This window comes from Heterodontus francisci, chromosome 11, assembly GCF_036365525.1.
Source record: "Heterodontus francisci isolate sHetFra1 chromosome 11, sHetFra1.hap1, whole genome shotgun sequence".
NCBI lineage: Eukaryota > Metazoa > Chordata > Chondrichthyes > Heterodontiformes > Heterodontidae > Heterodontus > Heterodontus francisci.
The window spans coordinates 86,589,134-86,610,046 of record NC_090381.1 but is presented as its reverse complement, the minus strand read 5'-3'; the positions used below and the strand labels follow the sequence as shown (position 1 = coordinate 86,610,046).

Genomic DNA, 20,913 nt, shown 5'->3' with positions numbered 1-20,913 from the left:
TAGTTGGGTAAAGTGCGCACATTCTAATGCAGTCCAAGTCTGTTAATGCAAGGAAATTACGTCATTAGTGATGCTTCCTCTGAATTTTCTTTGTACTGGGCGGGCTACAAACTCCTCTGAGCACTACATTATTGTCCATGGGCAGCTTACATTTTAAAAGTCTCTTTATTTCAGTTTATGCAACACTCCAGATTGCTGCACGGCCACGCACATTAGAGAGAATATTGCTCTCTGGTCTCATTCTCCCTCTCCTCAAAGGTCCCAATTACCTCCATATCTCATAAGTCCCAATCCACCTCTCCTCTAATCGGTCACATTGTACTCCTCTCTCACATGTCAATCCACCTCTCCTCACGTCCCTTTCTGCCTCTCCTCACACATCCAGCACCTGGATGTGAGCTCACCCTTTCAGGAGAGTAGATGAGATGCGAAAAGAATGGGGAGGATGCACACAGCTTGAAAGCCAGAGCTCAGATCATAAGCAACCTTAAATATCCATTCCTCTCTCCAGTGAAATGAAACTCGCATAATCTGCTTTCTCATCCATTATCCGTTAACCTAGACAGCTTCAATTAACTTGCAGTTTCCTGAGTGGTTTATGTGGCGTAAAGGTAGATGTTCATTGGCCATGCTCCATATATATTAATAACCCAATCTGCATCTTAAAGCCGTCCATCAGGAAGCATTTGGTGTGCATCGAGACCAAATCTATTAATCAATTTCATCCCAAACTCTGTGTCTTTATCTGGCCATGGTTAGGCATGCCCACTGGATTTGTTACTTTGGGTCATTCTTTGGCTTCAGTTTGAGTCCCGGGCTATTGAAAGATGCTAAATGGGGAGCACTTCCGAGTCTCGGTGTAATCCAGGGATGGCAACCAAGATCTGTGGGCCCCATCGTTTTCATCTGGCTCAGTTTCAGTCTCTCTTCTCATAGACCATCAGCTAATTGGGAATTTTCCTGAGTCTCCGTTCCTTCCACAACCCTTGACTGATGAATCCGAGGGCTCTCACCTGACTGAAGCTCAGTCTCTCCGGGATCCTGAGGGCTTGTCCGGCTCGTTTCCTTCCCCCCCCCCCCCTTGCCGTGCGCTGTTCACTTCCAGACACGCCTCCCCCTCCCCAAGCTCGAGACTGCTGATCTTGCAATTGCGTTGAACTTTTTTCCACTCCCGTAAAAGACAAGGAGCAATCTAGAATAAAAATACTTAATTGAAGGAGGACCAATTACAGTGGGATGAGAACAGATCTGACCCAGGTAAATTGGAATGAAAGATTTGAAAGATTGGTAGGCAAAACTGTAATTGAACAGTGGGCTTCCTTTAAAGAGGAAATGGTTCAGGTAAGGTCGAGGCACAGTCCCATGAGCGGGAAAGGTAGGGCAAACAAAGCCAGATCTCCCTGGATGAAGAAAGAGGTAGAAAGTATGATGAAGCAGAAAATGGATGCATATGACAGATATCCGGTTGATAATACATATGAGAATCAGGTTGAATATAGAAAGTTCAGGAGAGAAGTGAAAAAAGAAATAATAGCAAAGAGAGCATATGAGAAGAGACTTTCTGCTAACATAAAAGGGAATCCAAAAGTCTTCCATAGGCATATAAATAACGAAAGAGTAGTAGGAGGAGTGGGGCAATTCGGGACCAAAAAGGGGATCTACACATGGAGGACAAGGGCATGGCTGAGGTACTAAATGAGTGCTTTGCATCTGCCTTTATCAAGGAAGAAGACACTGCCAAAGTCATAGTGTAATAGGAGGTAGTTGAGATATTGGATGGGCTAAAAATTGATCAAGAGAGTACTGCGAAGGCTGGCTGTACTTAAAGTTGATATGTCACCAGGAACCAGATGGGATGAATCTGAGGGTGCTGAGGGAAGTAAGGGTAGAGATACTGGCCATAATATTCCAATCATCCTTCGATATGAGAGGTGGTGCCAAATAACTGGTGAATTGCAAATGTTACACTCTTGTTCAAAAAGGGTGTAATGATAAATCCAGCAACCACAGGTGGTGAGAAGCTTTTAGAAACAGTAATCCAGAACAAAATTAAGTCACTTAGAAAAGTATGGATTAATTAAGGAAAGCACAGATTTGTTAAAGGCAAATTGTATTTAACTAATACTATTGAGTTTTTTGATGAGGTAACAGAGAGGGTTGATGTGGTACAAATGCACTTCCAAAAGGCATTTGACAAAGTGCCATATAATAGGTTTGCTAGCAAAGTGAAGCCCCATGGAATAAAAGAGACAGTGGCAGCATGGATACGAAGTTGATTGAGTGACAGGAAACAGTAGTGGTGACTAGTTGTTTTTTGGACTGCAATGCTCCCACAGGGTTCGGTACTAGGACCACTGCTTTTCTTGATTTTTAAAAATATCCGTTCATGGGATGTGAGCGTCACTGGCAAGGCCAATATTTATTGCCCGTTCTTAATTGTCCTTGAGATGGTGGTGGTGAGCAGCCGCCTTGAATCGCTGCAGATTATAGGTACACCTACCGACAGATATATTAATGACCTAGATTTGGGTGTACAGGGCATAATTTCAACATTTGCAGATGACACAAAACTTGGAAGTATTGTGAGCTGTGAGCAGGGTAGTGATAAACTTCAAGAGGGCACAGACAGGCTGGTGGAATGGGTGGACACATGGCTGTGTATGCGTGGGTTTCCTCCGGGTGCTCCGGTTTCCTCCCACACGCCAAAGACTTGCAGGTTGATAGGTAAATTGGCCATTATAAAATTGCCCCTTGTATAGGTGGGTGGTAGGGAAATATCGGGACAGTGGGGATGTGGTAGGAATATGGAATTAGTGTAGGATTAGTATAAATGGGTGGTTGATGGTCAGCACAGACTCGGTGGGCCGAAGGGCCTGTTTCAGTGCTGTATCTCTTTAAGAAAAAAATTAAATTTAATGCAGAGAAGTGTGAAGATGCCCATTTTGGTTGGAGGAATGAGGAGAGGCAATATAAATTAAAGGGTGCAATTCTTAAAGGTGCAGGAAAAGAGAGGCATGGGTTTCATTGTGCACAAATCCTTGAAGTTGACAGGGTGGGTTGAGAAAATGGTTAAAATGGCATGTAGTATCCTAGGCTTTATCAGTAAAGGTGTAGAGTACAAAAGCAAGGAAGTTATCTCGAACCTTTTATACTGGTTCGGTCTCAACTGGCATCCAATTCTGGGCACTGCACTTTAGGAAGGATGTGAAAGCTTTAGAGAGGGTGCAGAAAAGATTTATGAAAATGGTTCCAGGGATGAGGGACTTCAGTTACATGGATAGGTTGGAGAAGCTGGAGTTGTTCTCCTTAGAGAAGAGAAGGTTGAGAGGAGATTTGATAGAGGTGTTCAAAATTATGAGAGGTCTTGGCACAGTAAATAGAAAGAAACTGTTCCCATTGGTGGAAGGGTTGAGAACAAGAGGGCACCAATTTTAAGGTGATTGGCATAAGAACTAAAGGCAACAGGAGGAAAAGCTTTTATACACAGCGAATGGTTAGCATCTGGAATGCACTGCCTGAGAGTGTGGTGGAGGCAGATTCAATCATGGCTTTCAAAAAAGAATTGGATAATTATCTGAAGTGAAAATATTTGCGGGGCTGAGGAGAAAGGGTGGGAGAGTGGGACTAGCTGAGTTGCTCTTGCAATAGCCAGTATGAGCATGATGGGCTGATTGGCCTTGTTCTCTGATTCTCTCTAGCCACTCGCATTTTTGCTGTTGAGGTTTGATGCTTAGCACCGTGCCCCACTCGTAGTTAGTGTTGTGAGTAGCCTGTTTCGTACAATGTGGGTACATTCTAGATTGCTGCGCGATCGCACACTTTAAGGGGAACATTGGTCATTACCTCTCCGGCAAGAACTAGTGAAACATTCTATTTCTGGTACTCATTTTTTGAGGACTGTTGGGCTGTTTTGAAAAGTTTTGACAGGATATTTATTTATCTTAAATGTTTCCTAGTCACAGATTTTTGCTGCATGTAATGGGATTAAATTTTGTGACCTTGACTCCATCTTTCGACATGGTTCAGTGCAAGCTTTGGACAGGTGATCCAGCTTGTAAATCCCATAGTTTGTCTTGAACTTTGGGACTAAGTGACAACTGTTGAAATTACAAGATCACACTTTGGATATAAAGGAAATTTGCAAATGCTGGAAATCCGAGAACATTCTGGAGTGACACTGCTGATTCAACAAAAAGGGCAGGTATAAAGTTTTAGGAGGAAACCCTTTGCCAGGATTAACTTGATATGAGGACATATCCTGTCCACGTAACTGGGATATGTAACATGAGGCACTAAAGAAATTGTGTTAGATTAGTATTCAACATTGAATTGTATGTGAAATTGAGAGAGAATTCACTTAATTGAAGGGTTTGCTTTCTAGCCACATTTTGAATGATATTCCAGACAGTTTCCACCTCCACATCCCAGATTCTTTGCTTTGACATCATCCTTGCACATGTGGTTTATGAGGGTGGAAATGAGGGAAGTGACCAAAGAGGTAATTCAGTTGTTCTGTGAGGGGGAGAAATGGTGAAGTCACTGCTGTATATTTTCATTGGAGCTTCTGTGGATGTGATGCTGGGTGGTGGCCTGTACTGACATGTGGCATCTGTAAATTAATTGTGTACTTGAGATCAAAACAGTGAAGCTTTGCCTCTGGCTGCTTTGAAGTTGAATTTATAGCAGTGGGAGAATGTTCTTGAGGCTTGCTATCAATTTATACTGGAAAAGAAAAACGGTGTGTAACACGAGTGGCCAGGTATGCAAATATTCTCATGAGTGGCAGCAGGAAGATGCAAACATGTAGCCAGCCATAAGTTATCTGTGCTTCATACTTATACAGATTCTGTACCACTGTGCAAATTCATAGTACTGCTCACAAACGTTACATGAAACGTTAGGGATCTTATAAAATTCAACGTGAAAGGGTATTTATTAAATTCAGCGTCAGGCATTTGGATAAGAAATTGTTTTCTACCCTATAGCCAAAGAGTACTCATTAGAATGTTTGTTTCCAGGGGTGGGGTGGCAGGGAGGAGAGTACGGAGTGGAATTCCCCAGGTCTAGGTGTTGGAAGCACTATTGCTTCTGCTTTATATACCCTATATACACGAGTAAAAGTCAATCTGGTGTAAAAGTCAACCCATGAGTTTGGGACGGAAAATCTTGAATTTTTCGTATATCTTGTGTCAAAGTCAACTTTAACTTTCAGAGCGCAGACAGAACATTCTAATCATGCACTAGTATAATACCTGAACAGTCGGATGGGACCACCACATTTTTTCAATATGGTGCCGAGGAAGAACAACAAATACATTGAACGCTTTCAACTAAAAGTTATTGCGTGTGCAGAGAAGGCGAATAATTGTGCGGCAACAAGAGAATTCAAAGTATTAGAGAAGAATGCCAGAGATTGGAGAAAGCTTTCCACACGGCTCATGAAGATGCCAAAGAATAAAAGTGGCAACAGGGAAAGCCTAGCAAATGGCCGCAATTAGATGGTAAAGTTGCAGAATAGATCAGTGAATGTCGCCAGAATAGATACGTAGTTTCCCGTGCATCCATCAATATGGTGTTGCCATTCAAGCCGATGATTGGGAAAAATTATTCGAAACTGCAGATGAAGATGAGAGTGATTTTGAAGGATTTTATTTGCATGTTCATTTTGATTTAGTTTCTGTTAAATTGTTCCATTTGCTGTAATAATTGTATAAAATTTTGTATGGCTTTTGTTTAAATAAATGTGTTTACATCAATTATGTCTGTCTCCATGGTGGCTATTATTTTGTTAATAGATATAACTCGTGTAAAAGTCGACCCCCAAATTTTGGCCTTAAGAATTGGTCTCAAAAATTTGACTTTTACACGAGTGTATATGGTATATGATGTGGTTTCAAAAACAACGCAAAATGGTCAAACATGCAGATTATAGAAAACAAGGAGGGGCAGTAGATTCAGAGAAGTGGGGGTTTCATAAATTAATCATTTGGATAGAATATGTAAGTGGACAAAAAAATGGCAGATGTAATTTAATACAGACAAATGTGCCGCAAATAGGAAGAAACAGTAAGGCACACGTGCACTCAGTGGTTTTGAAATAGCTGAGGGTGAAACCGAAGGAGATTTAAGAGTCTGTGTAGATATAAACCTCAACCTACCAGAGTAATGGCATAGAATATACAGCACAGAAACAGGCCATTTGGCCCAACTATTCCATGCTGCTGTTTCTGTTCCACACAAGTCTCCTTCTGTTTCATCTACCTTATCTCAGCCTTTCAGCATATCTTTCCGTTCCCTTTATCTCATATATACTTGTCCAGTTACTGTTTAAAAGCATCAAAGCTATTTGCCTCAACCACTTCCACGAGTTCCACATTCTAACCACTCTGAGTAAAGAAATGTCTCCTTATTTCCCAATTGGCTTTATTGGTAACTATCTTATATTTATGGCCTCTAGTTTTGGCCTCTCCCACAAGTGGAAACATTCTCTTTACATCTACTCTGTTGAACCAGTTCATAATTTTAAAGACCTCTATCAGGCCACCTCGAAGTGTTTTCTTTTTTTAAAAGAAAAGCCTGATAGCTGCAGTCTCTCAGTTCTGGTACGTTCCTTGCAAATCTTTTTTGCACTTTCTCCAGTGTTTCAATGTTTTTTTCTATAGAATGGAGACCAGAACTGAGTACAGTACTCTTAAGTATGGTCTGACCAGGGTTCTGTACAGGTTTAACATAACTTCACTAGTTTTGAATTCAATATCCCTAGAAATAGATCACAGTGCTTTGTTAGCATTTTTAACTGCTTTGCTGTCTTATGCTGTTTTAATGATTTGTTCACCTGTATCCCTAGATCCCTTTGCTCTTCTGCCTCATTCAGTTTATTTTCTAAGGTGCAGGTGATGTTTCTATTTTTCTTACAAAAGTGCATCACCTCACATTTATCTATGCTAAAGTTAATTTGCCACTTAACTGCCCAGTCTGTTAGTTTTCTGATATCTTACATTTGTTGCATTCTTCCTCATCTATACTCACCCCCAGTTTGGTATCTTCTGCAAATTTTGATAGTTATTTGATCCCAAGTCCAAATTATTAATATAAATTATGAATAACATGGGTTTCAGCACTGATCCTTGTGGAACACTGTTTTCTTCCTTCCTCCAATCTGAATAACTACCCGACACCCCATTCTCTGCTTTCTTTTTTTTTAGCCTATTTGCTATCCATTCAGCTATTAGTTCCCTGTCTTCATATACGCTAATTCAAAGCAACAATCAAAAGGTCAATAGAATGTTAAACTACATAGCTGAAACAGTAGAATATAAGTCAAAACATGCCTTGACCAAACTGTATAATGCTCTAACTTGTATACTCCATTTAGTTCTGGTCACTAAGGGTCGCTGGCATCAGTACTGGGGAAAGAAGGAGCTATATTGTTGGGATGGCCTTCATCTGAACTGTGCTAGGAGGGCTTTAAACTAAATGGGGGGGGGGGGGGGGTGTGGTTTAGGTGAGGGGAAATTTAGAAAGTTAACGAGATCATCTTTTGGGCCTCCTTATCTCGAGAGACAATGGATACGCGCCTGGAGGTGGTCAGTGGTTTGTGAAGCAGCGCCTGGAGTGGCTATAAAGGCCAATTCTGGAGTGACAGGCTCTTCCACAGGTGCTGCAGAGAAATTTGTTTGTTGGGGCTGTTGCACAGTTGGCTCTCCCCTTGCGCCTCTGTCTTTTTTCCTGCCAACTACTAAGTCTCTTCGACTCGCCACAATTTAGCCCTGTCTTTATGGCTGCCCGCCAGCTCTGGCGAATGCTGGCAACTGACTCCCACGACTTGTGATCAATGTCACACGATTTCATGTCACGTTTGCAGACGTCTTTATAACGGAGACATGGACGGCCGGTGGGTCTGGTACCAGTGGCGAGCTCGCTGTACAATGTGTCTTTGGGGATCCTGCCATCTTCCATGCGGCTCACATGGCCAAGCCATCTCAAGCGCCGCTGACTCAGTAGTGTGTATAAGCTGGGGGTGTTGGCCGCTTCAAGGACTTCTGTGTTGGAGATATAGTCCTGCCACCTGATGCCAAGTATTCTCCGAAGGCAGCGAAGATGGAATGAATTGAGACGTCGCTCTTGGCTGACATACGTTGTCCAGGCCTCGCTGCCGTAGAGCAAGGTACTGAGGACACAGGCCTGATACACTCGGACTTTTGTGTTCCGTGTCAGTGCGCCATTTTCCCACACTCTCTTGGCCAGTCTGGACATAGCAGTGGAAGCCTTACCCATGCGCTTGTTGATTTCTGCATCTAGAGACAGGTTACTGGTGATAGTTGAGCCTAGGTAGGTGAACTCTTGAACCACTTCCAGAGCGTGGTCGCCAATATTGATGGATGGAGCATTTCTGACATCCTGCCCCATGATGTTCGTTTTCTTGAGGCTGATGGTTAGGCCAAATTCATTGCAGGCAGACGCAAACCTGTCGATGAGACTCTGCAGGCATTCTTCAGTGTGAGATGTTAAAGCAGCATCGTCAGCAAAGAGGAGTTCTCTGATGAGGACTTTCCGTACTTTGGACTGCGCTCTTAGACGGGCAAGGTTGAACAACCTGCCCCCTGATCTTGTGTGGAGGAAAATTCCTTCTTCAGAGGATTTGAACGCATGTGAAAGCAGCAGGGAGAAGAAAATCCCAAAAAGTGTGGGTGCGAGAACACAGCCCTGTTTCACACCACTCAGGATAGGAAAGGGCTCTGATGAGGAGCCACCATGTTGAATTGTGCCTTTCATATTGTCATGGAATGAGGTGATGATACTTAGTAGCTTTGGTGGACATCCGATCTTTTCTAGTAGTCTGAAGAGACCACGTCTGCTGACGAGGTCAAAGGCTTTGGTGAGATCAATGAAAGCAATGTAGAGGGGCATCTGTTGTTCACGGCATTTCTCCTGTATCTGACGAAGGGAGAACAGCATGTCAATAGTCGATCTCTCTGCACGAAAGCCACACTGTGCCTCAGGGTAGACGCGCTCGGCCAGCTTCTGGAGCCTGTTCAGAGCGACTCGAGCAAAGACTTTCCCCACTATGCTGAGCAGGGAGATTCCACGGTAGTTGTTGCAGTCACCGCGGTCACCTTTGTTTTTATAGAGGGTGATGATGTTGGCATCGCGCATGTCCTGGGGTACTGCTCCCTCGTCCCAGCACAGGCATAGCAGTTCATGTAGTGCTGAGAGTATAGCAGGCTTGGCACTCTTGATTATTTCAGGGGTAATGCTGTCCTTCCCAGGGGCTTTTCCGCTGGCTAGGGAATCAATGGCATCACTGAGTTCCGATTTGGTTGGCTGTATGTCCAGCTCATCCATGACTGGTAGAGGCTGGGCTGCATTGAGGGCAGTCTCAGTGACAGCATTCTCCCTGGAGTACAGTTCTAGGTAGTGCTCAACCCAGCGGTCCATCTGTTTGCGTTGGTCAGTGATTATGTCCCCCGATTTAGATTTGAGGGGGGTGATCTTCTTGATGGTTGGCCCAAGAGCTCTCTTCATGCCATCATACATTCCTCTGATGTTTCCGGTGTCTGAGGCCAGCTGAATATGACTGCATAGGTGTTGCCAGTAGTCATTTGCGCAACGCCGAGCTGTTCTTTGTGCAGTACTTCTGGCTGCTTTAAGTGCTGCGGATGTTAAATCGCTGGGGGCTTTCTTGTAGTTCAACAGTGCAATGCGCTTAGCGGCTATGACAGGTTCCAGCTCTTCATTATGAGAGTAAAACCAGTCTGCATTTCTCTTCGCACTTTTGCCGTAGGTGGTCAAAGCTGACTCATAGATGGCGTCTCTGATGTGGGCCCACTTGGTCTCAGCATCCCCTGTGGGAGTGTTTTGAAGGGCTGTTACAAGTGAATTTAGAAATTTTTGTAACAGCTGTGGGTGAGAAATTCTGCTCGTGTTGATGCGCGGGTGGCCCTTCTGCTTGGAATGATGCAACTTCTTTGGTCTGAGTCTAACCTTGCTGCACACCAGGGAGTGGTCGGTGTCGCAGTCCGCACTGTGGAAGCTGCGTGTGATTTGAACACTGTTTAAGGCGGCTCGCCTTGTGACAATGAGGTCTAGCTGGTGCCAACGACGTGATCTTGGGTGCCTCCATGAAACCTGGTGACAGGGTTTAGTGTGAAAGAACGAGTTGGTGATGCAGAGGTTATGATAGGTACACAACTCAAGCAGTCTCTGCCCGTTCTCATTCATCCTTCCAACGCCATAGCGCCCAAGGCAGGAGGGCCATGAGTCATGGTCGGCCCCAACCCTGGCATTAAAGTCCCCCAGCAGGAATAGGTGTTCGGTGTTGGGGATGCTGCTAATGATGTTATGGAGTTGTTCATAGAACTGGTCTTTAGCTTCAGGTGCGGAGCAGAGTGTTGGAGCATAGATGCTGAGTAGGTGTACTGGACCAGAGGTGGTGAGCAGTCGGATGGACAGTATGCGTTCCGAGCCATTTGAGGGAGGCTCTATCATGCTGAGCAAGGAGTTTCTGATGGCGAAGCCCACTCCATGCTGTCTTGGTTCTTCAGGATCCCTGCCCTGCCAGAAGAAGGTGTAGTCTTGCTCTGCTAGAGAGCCACTCGCGGGGAGGCGAGTCTCCTGAAGTGCTGCAATGTCCACATTGAATCTACTGAGCTCGTTGTTAATGATGGCGGTCTTCCGAGAATCGTTGATTTGTGTAAGGTCTTCCGACAGGCCAGGACACATAGTTCTGACGTTCCAGCTTGCAAAGCGAAGGGCTGGTACCTTCTTTCCTTTTTTCATGTTGTTTGGTGCGGTGTATCAGTCCACCTTTCGGGCAATGACCCTGAGCTCCAAGCACCCATTGAAGCAGGCAGACTGTGGCGGGACAGAACCTTATTGACCGGGGGCTGCCCGGTTTGAGGCGGGCGGTAGCTGTCCAGTGAGGTGCAATGACCTCTCCCACCGACAAAGGCAACCCGTGGCGCCCAGTTTCTACGCCAATTTATCTGGACTTATAACCCGTAACTGCTGCCTTCCGTGTTGTTTTAGTCGCTGTGAGGCAACTATGGAGTGACCTCTCCATGGCGCATGCCTGGGCAAATTTATGGAGGTTGAGAGTTGCCCAGTCGTCAAAACCCCCCTCTCGGCCTTTCTGGTGGGGTCCAAAGGAGTGCAGGACACGACGTTTGGCACCAGTATGGCTGCAGGAACTGCCGGAAACATGCCAAAGGTGACACATGACCGCCTACGGGGTTCCGCTCCGGATTTTCTGTTAGGGTTTACTCCCTTAGCCTTGGTCTCTCCCGAGACGCCCACAAGGCAGTGGGGTTGTTGGGGCCCCTACACAGGTGTAGGATGGTGCCGGTGGGAGGAGGGGATGCAAGGGGGAGGGGTAGAGGGAGGGGGTGGGGGGGGGGGGTGCAGGGGAAGGGGGTGCGGGGTGAAGATGGTGCGAGGGGGGGGGGCGGGCTGGGACGGGGTTGTGAGGGGGTGAGCTGAGAGGGTGGAGCAGGGAAGGGGACGGGGGTGGGGGGGGGGTGGAAGGGGGGTAAAAGGGGGGGGAGGGGGGGTGGAATCTGGTGCAGGTAATAAGCCATTTCCTCAGTGCCCACCATCGACGTCCGGAAAGCTCATCCACGTCCTTCGGGAGGTGAAGCATCATTTGGCAGACTTAGAGGTGATTACATTTGCTAAGGGTTTTTTTTTTTTTTTTTTTGCAGTGGTTTAAATAAAGGCATGCAGCATTGCCGACAGTGCGCTGCAGATGCTCTCCGAGCCATCTCCCGCGGGCGCTTTGAGTGCAGAGTGTCTGCAGCCACGGCATGCGGTATGTCCATTGAGGTGAAGAAGGAGCTGCGGGACCCGAGAGAAGTCCTGTGAAAAGGTGCCCCGAGCACCCAAAACATCCACGAACGGCCCCCCCGGCCGCAACTTCAAAGCGCCCGCGGGAGATGGCTCGGAGAGCATCTGCAGCGCACTGTCGGCAATGCTGCATGCCTTTATTTAACGAGAAAGGACAAAGCAATAATGCAGGGTAGCGATACGGGTAATGATAACCAGAGTGTGACGAGAAGGGACAGAGCGTACAAACATAAGAGTGCACCAGCAAATAAAATCAGAGTAGGGAAAAATGGTAAAAAGACAGAATTAAAGGCTCTTTATCTGAATGCATGCATGATTCAGAAGGGTTTTGATAAAATGCCATATAAAAGGTTATTACATAAAATAAGAGCTCAGAATATTGGGGGTAATGGGTTGGCATGGATTGAGGATTGTCTAACACACAGAAGGCAAAGAATCGGGATTAATGGGTCTTTTTCAGGTTGGAAAGCCATAACTAGTGGTGTGCCACAAGGATCAGTCCTCGGACCTCAACTATTTACGATCTGTATTACTGACTTAGAAGAAGTGTAGTGTATTCAAATTTGCTGACAATACAAAAATAGGTGGGAAGGCATGTTGTGATGAGGACACAAAGAATCTGCAAAGGGATATAGATAGGTTAAGTGAGTGAACAAAAACTTGGCAGATAGTGTTCAATGTGGGAACGTGTGAGGTTATGAACTTTGGTAGGAAGAATAAAAAGGCAGATTATTATTTAGATGGAGAAAGACTACAAAATACTGCAGTACAGAGGAATCTGGGTGTTCTTGTACATGAAACACAAAAGGTTAGCATGCAGGTGCAGCAATTAATTAGGAAGGCAAATGGAATTTTGGCCTTTATTGCTAGGGGGTTACATTTTAATAATAGGTAAGTCTTGTTACAACTGTACAGGGTGTTGGTGAGGCCATACCTGGAGTACTGCTTACAGTTTTGGTCCCCGTATTTAAGGAGGGATATACTGGCATTGGAGGCAGTTCAGAAAAGGTTCACTAGGCTGATTCCTGGGATGAAGGGGTTGTCTTATCAAGAACGGCTAAACAGGCTAGGCCTTTACTCATTGGAGTTTAGAAGAATGAGAGGTGATCTTATTGAAGCATAGAAGATTTTAAGGGGGCTTGACAGGGTAGATATTGAGAAGGTTTCCGCTGGTGGGGGAATCTCGAATTATGGGACATAGTTACGGAATAAGGGGTCACACATTTAAAACTGAGATGCGAAGGAGTTTCTTCTCTGAGGGTGGTGAATCTCATGAATTTTTTACCTCAGAGTTGTGGAGACTAGGTCACTAAATGTATTTAAGGAGGAGGTAGATAGATTTTGAAATCTCGGGGAGTCAAGGGGTATGTGGAGCAGGCCTGAAAGAGGAGTTGAGGCCTGGGACAGATCAGCCATGATCTTATTGAATGACGGGGCAGGCTTGAGGGGCTGAATGGCTACGCCTGCTCCTATTTCTTATATGATGGCCGTTTCAGAGATGTGATTGCAAGTGACCAAGGCTGGGAACTAAATATTCAAGGCTGGTTGATATTTTTGAAGGATAAGATGAGAGGAAAATGAGGTGGGTAGCTCTGTTAATAAAGGAAGAGTTCAGTACAGTAGGAGAAGTGATCTTAGCTCGGAAGCTCAAGATGTAGAATCAGTTTGGGTGGAGATAAGAAATAGCAAAGGAAAGAAGTCACTGATTGGAATAGTTTTTAGAATATAAATTAAGAAGTAATGGCTTGTAGGAAAGGTACTGCAATAATTGTGGGTGATTTTAATCTCCCTATAGATTGGACTAATCAAATTGGCAAAGGCAGCCTGGAGGATGAGTTCATAGAGTGTTTTCGGGACAATGTCTTAGAACAGTATGTTCTGGAACCAACCTGGGTGCAGGCTAATTTAGACCTGATAATGTATAATGAGACAGGATTAATAAATGACCTCATAGTAAAGGATCCTTTAGGTAAGAGTGATCATAGCATGATAGAATTTCGCATTCAGTTTGAGGGTGCGAAGTTTGGGTCTAAAACTATGTAATTGCCTTTATTTAAGTTTATGAAGACAGATCTGGTCAAAGTGGACTGGGAAAATAAGTTAAAAGGTGCGACAGTAGTGGCAGACATTTAAGGAGATATTTCTGTAAGAATCTATGAGAAGGATGCACCATTGGTAGCTAAGGAAGTAAAGATGGTATCAAATTGGAAAAAAGGCATACAATGCTGCAAAGATTAGTGGTAGACCAGAAGATTGAGAAAGTTTTAGAAATCAGCAGATAATGACTTTTAAGAAAAGGGAGAAATTAGAGTAAACTAGCAAGAAATATAAAAACAGACAGTAAAATCTTCTACAAATATATAAAAAGGAAGAGAGTAGCTAAGGTAAATGTTGGTCCTTAGATGAGACTGGGGAATTAATGGGAAACGAGGAAATGGTAGACACTTTAAACAAGGAAATGGTAAAGACTTTGAACAAGTATTTTGTATCTGTCTTCACAGTAGAAGATACAAAAAGCATCCCAAGAATAGCAGAAAATCAAGAGGTAAAAGGGAGGGAGGAGCTTAAAACAATCACTATCTCTTGAGAAAAAGTACAAGAAAATCTAATGGGACTAAAGGCTAACAAGTCCCCGGACCTGATGGCCTGCATCCTAGAGTCTTAAAAGAAGTGGCTGCAGCGATAGTGGGTGCATTGGTTGTAATCTTCCAAAATTCCCTAGATTCTGGAAAGGTCCCAGCGGATTGGAAAACCGCAAATGTAACACCTTTATTCAAGAAAGGAGGGAGACAGAAAGCGGTAAACTAACTACAGGCCAGTTAGCCTAATATTTGTCATTGGGGACAATGCTGGAATCCATTATTAAGGAAGTAGTAGCAGGGCATTTAGAAAATCATAATGCAATCAGGCAGAGTCACCATGGTTTTATGAAAGGGAAATTGTGTTTGACAAATTTATTACCATTCTTGGAGGGTGTAACAAGCAGGGTGGATAAATGGGAACCAGTAGATGTAGTGTATTTGGATTTCCAAAAGGCATTCGATAAGATAAAAGGTTTCTGCACAAGATGAGAGCTCATGGTGTTGGTGGTATTATATTAGCACAGATAGAGGATTGGCAAACTAACAGGAAACAAAATGGGTAATTTTCAGGTTGGCAAACTTTAACTAGTGGAATGCCACACGGATCAGTCCTGAGGCCTCAACTATTTACAATCTATATTAATGATTTGGACGAAGGGACCGAGTGTATTGTAGCCAACTTTGTGAACAATACAAAGATAGTAGGAAAGCAAGTTGTGAGGAGGACACAAAGTGTTTGCAAAGAGATATAGATAGGTTAAGTGAGCGGGCAAAAATTTGGCAGATGGAGTATAATGTGGGAAAATGTCCACTTTGGCAAGAAGAATAAAAAAGCAGAATATTATTTACATGGCGAGAGACTGCAGAATGCTGTGGTACAGAGGGATCTGGGTGTCCTTGTACATGAATCTCAAAAGGTTAGCATGCAGGTACAGCAAGTAACTAGGAAGGCAAATGGAATGTTGGCATTTATCACAAGGGAGATGGAGTATAAAAGTAGGGAAGTTTTGCTACAACTGTACAGGGCATTGGTGAGACTGCGCCTAGAGTACTGCGTACAGTTTTGGTCTCTTTAGTTAAGGAGGGATATACTTGTCTGGAAGCAGTTCAGAGAAGGTTCAGTAGGCTGATTCCTAGGAGGAGGGGTTGTCTTATGAGGAAAGGTTGGGCCTATACTCATTGTAGTTTAGAGGAATGAGAGGTCATCTTATTGAAGCATATAAGATTCTGAGCGGTCTTGACAGGGTAGCTGCTGAGAGGGTGCTTCCCCTCATGGGGTAATCTAGACCTGGGGGCAGAGTTTCAAAATAAGGGGTATAGTACTTTCTGAGGCACATACACCAATGCAACACATTTTGCAAATACTGCCTGAGCAAACACAGAATTTACGATCCTTCCAATGTTTTGCCTTTTCTTCCTGTGGGGAAGTTTGTTTTCCTGTCAGCTTTTTCCCTTGTAGCTTGCCCCAAATCAGTCATGTGCTCAGTGGAATTATGGGTACAACAGTTTGCTCTTTAATTCTGTCCCCACCCCTTCCATTCCCAGTTCAGCATGCTGCAACTTCATTAGTAGAAGCTATATTATTGTCAGCAGTGTTACGGCCAGGTGAGGAGGGGGTCACAGTCGCCCCTCTTGCCCTTCCACTTATTTGACCGCAACAGGGTTTATTCCTTTTGAAACAGTGGTTATGCTTATCACCTCAGTGAGTGTTTTACCTTTTACCTTTAATGTGATCATGAAAGAACCAATCATACAAGTTTGCTTGAGTTTAAACAAGAGGCAAGTTTATTATACTTAACAATCTAAGCCCGATTTTAAAATAATAAAAAAAAATGCCACACATTCACATGAGAATCGCATACACACAAATAGATTACAGAGTGGAAAGTAAGTTTTTTTTGTTGGATTAAAGTCTAGAATAAATAAAAATTAAATACACAGTCTGAGGTTGGATGATTCAGTAGTCTTCTGGCTGGCGTTGTATTCTTGAAGTATTTGCCTAGTCCAAGTGCACTTTGTAGCTGGCCTGCTTGGCGCAGGGCTTTCTTGGAGGTAGTCATTTAGGTGACTCTCTTCCCCTGGTCTCTGTAAGCTTGGAGGGTCTACAGTCGCACACGGTTTTCAAACTTGATGTTTTATGAAGAGAGAAAGGGAGACACACAGCTTTCTCTGCTACTGCACACTTGGTTACTGCTTGTCTCTTGTGTGCAACAAAACTTTCAGTTTTACACAGCCTGGGGAGACGATCACATAGTTCGCTCAATCCCCTTTGTAATGAGGTCCAAACTCTAAAACCCAAAACCTCTCTCAGATGGTATTGTCAGTGCTTATACTCTGGAGGGACGTCTTCGCTCATGAATGCCTCAGATGGCTTTGAATGTCTTGCTAACGAGATGGATAATCTACTCAGTTAGCCAAAGCATTGTCCTGGCTGTGCTTCTTGTTAGACTCATGTCTCCAATTCGATGTTCTGGAATGTGAGGTATTTCAGATGCAAATTGTGGTGGCCATCTTGGTTGTCAGTTTTTTTTAAAAGTTAACTGTAGGATTTTTTCCATTAAAAGTTTAATATAAGTTTCCAATCAATGAATTAATATTTCTCATTGAGTATATTGTGTTTTCTTGACAGTAGTAACTTGTACCTTATACTGCCAATGGTGTGGAGCTAGTGAGCTCCCAGTACTCTGAGAGGCTGCATCAGAAGGTGATTCGCATAGACCTTCATTTTCACCAGGGTACAAGCTGCAAATCTCAATTACTTCCAGATACGGTCACTGTTATTTTTGTAAGAAAAAAAGCAGTCTCTTTGTGTGTCTAATTGTAAGTGAGTAGTTTAACCCTAGTCTTAGTCATCTCAGTGAACTTGTAATCTATACGGGTGCTTTGTCACAGTGGCCTGACTTTGATACTGCTGTCTGTAACGTGCGAATGTTATATCTGAAAGGTGTGTAAAGTTTACTCACTGTTCAGTGTTTCTTCCTGAAATTCCAGCAGGATCATTTTTTTTTATTTGTTCATGGGATGTCAGCATCCCTGGCAACACCAGCATTTATTGCCCATCCCTAATTGCCCTTGAGAAGGTGGTGGTGAGCCGCTGCCTTGAACCACTGCAGTCCGTACACAGTGTTGGGGAGTTCCAGGTTGTTGACCCAGCGAAAGTGAAGGAATAGCAATATGGTTACAAATCAGGATAGTGTGTGACTTGGAGGGTAACTTGCAGGTGGTGCTGTTCCCATGTGTCTGCTGCCCTTGTCTTTCTAGGTGGTAGAGGTCGTGGGTTTGGGAGGTGCTGGGGAGTTGCTGCAGTGTATCTTCTTGATGGTACACACTGCTGCCACTGTGCGACAGTGATGGAGGGAGTTGTATGTTTAAGATGGTGGATGGGGTGCCGATCAAGCAGGTTGCTTTGCCCTGGATGGTGTCGAGCTTCTTGAATGTTGTTGGAGCTGCACTCATCCAGGCAAGTGGAAACTATTCCATCACATTCCTGACTTGTCCCTTGCAGACAGTGGACAGGCTTTGGGGAGTCAGGAGGTGAGTTACTCACTGCAGAATTCCCAACCTCTGATCTGGTCTTGTAGCCATAGTATTTATATGGCTGGTCCAGTTCAGTTTCTGGTCATTGGTAACCCCCAGAATGTTGATGATCACGCAGTCAGTGTTGGTAATGTCATTGAATGTCCAGGGGAGATGGTTAAATTCTCTCTTGTTGGAGATGGTCTTTGCCTGGCACGCGTGTGTCATGAATGTTACTTGCCACTTATCAGTCCAAGCCTGAATGTAGTATAGTGCAGGTACTCCTACACTGCTGTCAAGTAGGGAGTTCCAGGATTTTGACCCAGGGACGATGAGGGGAGTGGCCATATTTTCCAAATCAGCATTTTGGGTGATTTGGAGGGGAACTTGCAGATGGTCGTGTTTCTATGTGCCTGCTGCCCTTGTCTGTAAACTCCAGGTCATTTAGGAAGTTTATAAAGTAAAGGAGATTCTGAAACTTTTGATTACGGGCCTCTTGTTGTTCTGTACATAATCATCTTCCCCACTGTTACCATTGTCCTTGTTAGGAAGACAGGATGTAGATTCATCCTCATCCCACCTTCCAGCTGGAAAGTGCCAGTTTGGCTAAGAGGTAGCACTACTCTCAGCTCTGAGCCAGAAGGTTGTGTGTTCAAGCCTTATTGCAGGACTTTACATAATCTATATAGGTAATTAAGTGCAGTACTGAGGGAATGCTGCACCTTCAGAGGTGCTGTTGTTTGGATGGGGTGTAAAAAACAAGGTGCTATCTGCCTGTTAAGACGAACATAAAAGATCTTTTGGCACTATTTGAAGAAGATCGTATTCATGTCAAAATTTGTCCCTCGTTCACTATCGAAACACGTTACTTGGTAATTTATCTCACTACTGTTTGTGGGGTTTTGCTCTGTGCAATTTAGTTTACTGTTTTTGGCTACATTTCAAAAATAACTCTGTGGCTGTGAAATGTTGGGGATGTCCAGAGGATGTGAAAGGTGCAGTATAAATGCAAGTTTATACTTCTGGATATGGTCTGTTTGTGAACCCCTCTAGCAAATGCTATCAGTGCTGCTCTATGGTATGACTGTTGTTACAACCAGGTGGGAAAGAGGTCTAGGGTTCCCTTTCAACCTTTACCTGGCCTTACTGTAACAGGGTTTAATTTTAAACACACCATGTTTTTAGCTCCCCCTTGGTGAATCCTTGTTCACCACTTTCCAATTATAAGGTAAAGAAACCAGCACAACAGGTTTTCTCAGGGTTAAAGAAGAAAAGTGAAATTTGTTAAACTTAACCTCTAATTCGGTTATGCCTACAGATACATGACGCGCTCATGCTAGCAAGCATACGAGATACACACGTGCAGATAGGGACAGAAAGAGCAGAAGAAAAAGTGGAAAAGTTTGAGGCAATCTCTGAAGAGGGCTTTTTGTTACTGTGCTTCGGGCTCACTGTAATATCCTTGAGTGTAGGTAGATCTTGCTTTTTGTTGGGACCCAGTATTCTTCTTAAACCTTGTTCACGGTAGGAGACTTTTCTCTCTTGGGGTTCATGTGTCTTCAGTTGGTTTTGGAGTTCTGTGAGAAAGAGATGGGAGCAGACAAGGAGGTCTTTTTCAATCCAGGAGCATTCCGCTTTAAACAGACTCTCAGTTCAAAACTGTACAATTCAGAAAAAAACCAAGACTGCCAAGCAGGTTACTCATGTGACTAACTGGTTTTACTACGTCTGTTTGTGGATTGTGTTGGAGCAGGGGATAGCTCCTTTGTTCCACGCACTGTCTGTTAATATGCAAAAATGTCTTGCCAGCCAGGGGCCTGGTAACCCCTTGTCACAGGCCTTCTCTTCTTCCAGGCAACAATTTGAAATTTAATGTCCTTGTGGTGAAATTAATGTGTCTCATTCTTGGCGGTGAGGGCCAAGATGACACTGTGTAGGCAAAGTAAAGCAGGTTTATTTGTATCATGCTCCCTCTGCTTGGAATAAAACCTCACTTTCACATGCTCCGGACAGGTAAAACAAGCAAAACTCACTGGATGTGGATAGATGAGTTTGAATGCAAATGTGAGCAGGGGGCTCAAGGTCAGGTTCTTCTGAATTTGGAGTTCAGTGCTCAACATCAAAAAGTATTGCTCAGCATGATGTGTGCAGTGTTTTATTGAGGGAATTCCTCTCAACTGAGTTTTGTCACAATGAAAGAGATTTTATTTGAACTTGAGACAAAACTGGAGTAATTTATGCTGTAGTGTGGGCTGTATTTGAAGTGACAGTGCTTATGATGTGTAGGTTGCTGTGCGACGTTCTGGATCCCACAGGGATATTGCCAGGGTCCATTTCTTTCTTTGGTCTGTTTGTTGGCTGCCAATCTGATGGAAAGTGTGGTATGAAATGAGCTCATGCACTGTGAGTGGTATTTCCTTAGATCAAAGTCAGAAGATCACTGTGATTTTGAATCAGTCTGTGAACATTAAAATTGTTCTAACAATAAGAGACAGCTAATAGATGCCACACTTCTGTTATTCCAACCCCTCCACATTGAAACATTACACTGTCAGTTGAAGCGTTGTACTTGGTACCGATCACTGTATGCTTGTTTTAAAATTAAAATACTACCCACGACACTCTTTGAAAGATTTAAATATGGGGAAAGTATATTCTTCTTAGAATAATATGCATTAATTGTCACTAAACTATTAATCTCAGTTGGAAGCCATAGGATAGCTGATCTGAGAAATTAAAAAGCATCACTTTTTGAGTTTGGAGCTGAGGCACATTGGAGGGGCAGAATAGAGGGGACTACAATTGATCTGCACCTTCCCCAGCTCTGAATATTCATTTACTTGATGAACACAAAATTTGCACTTTTTTAATTAAAACTCAAATCTTTCAATTAAAAATCTCATAGCACATTATCAACAGCATGAGTGCTCGAACACTGTGGTAGTTTATAACATCCATAATTGACAATCTGATG

The 20,913-nt window shown here is 43.8% G+C and overlaps 1 protein-coding gene across 3 annotated transcripts in view; it reads left to right on the top strand.

The window, feature by feature from the left end:
• The window catches only part of tnk2b (tyrosine kinase, non-receptor, 2b), a 308,398-nt gene that overhangs the window by 80,256 nt on the left and 207,229 nt on the right, over window positions 1-20,913 (top strand). The gene's annotated exons all lie outside the window — the stretch shown is intronic.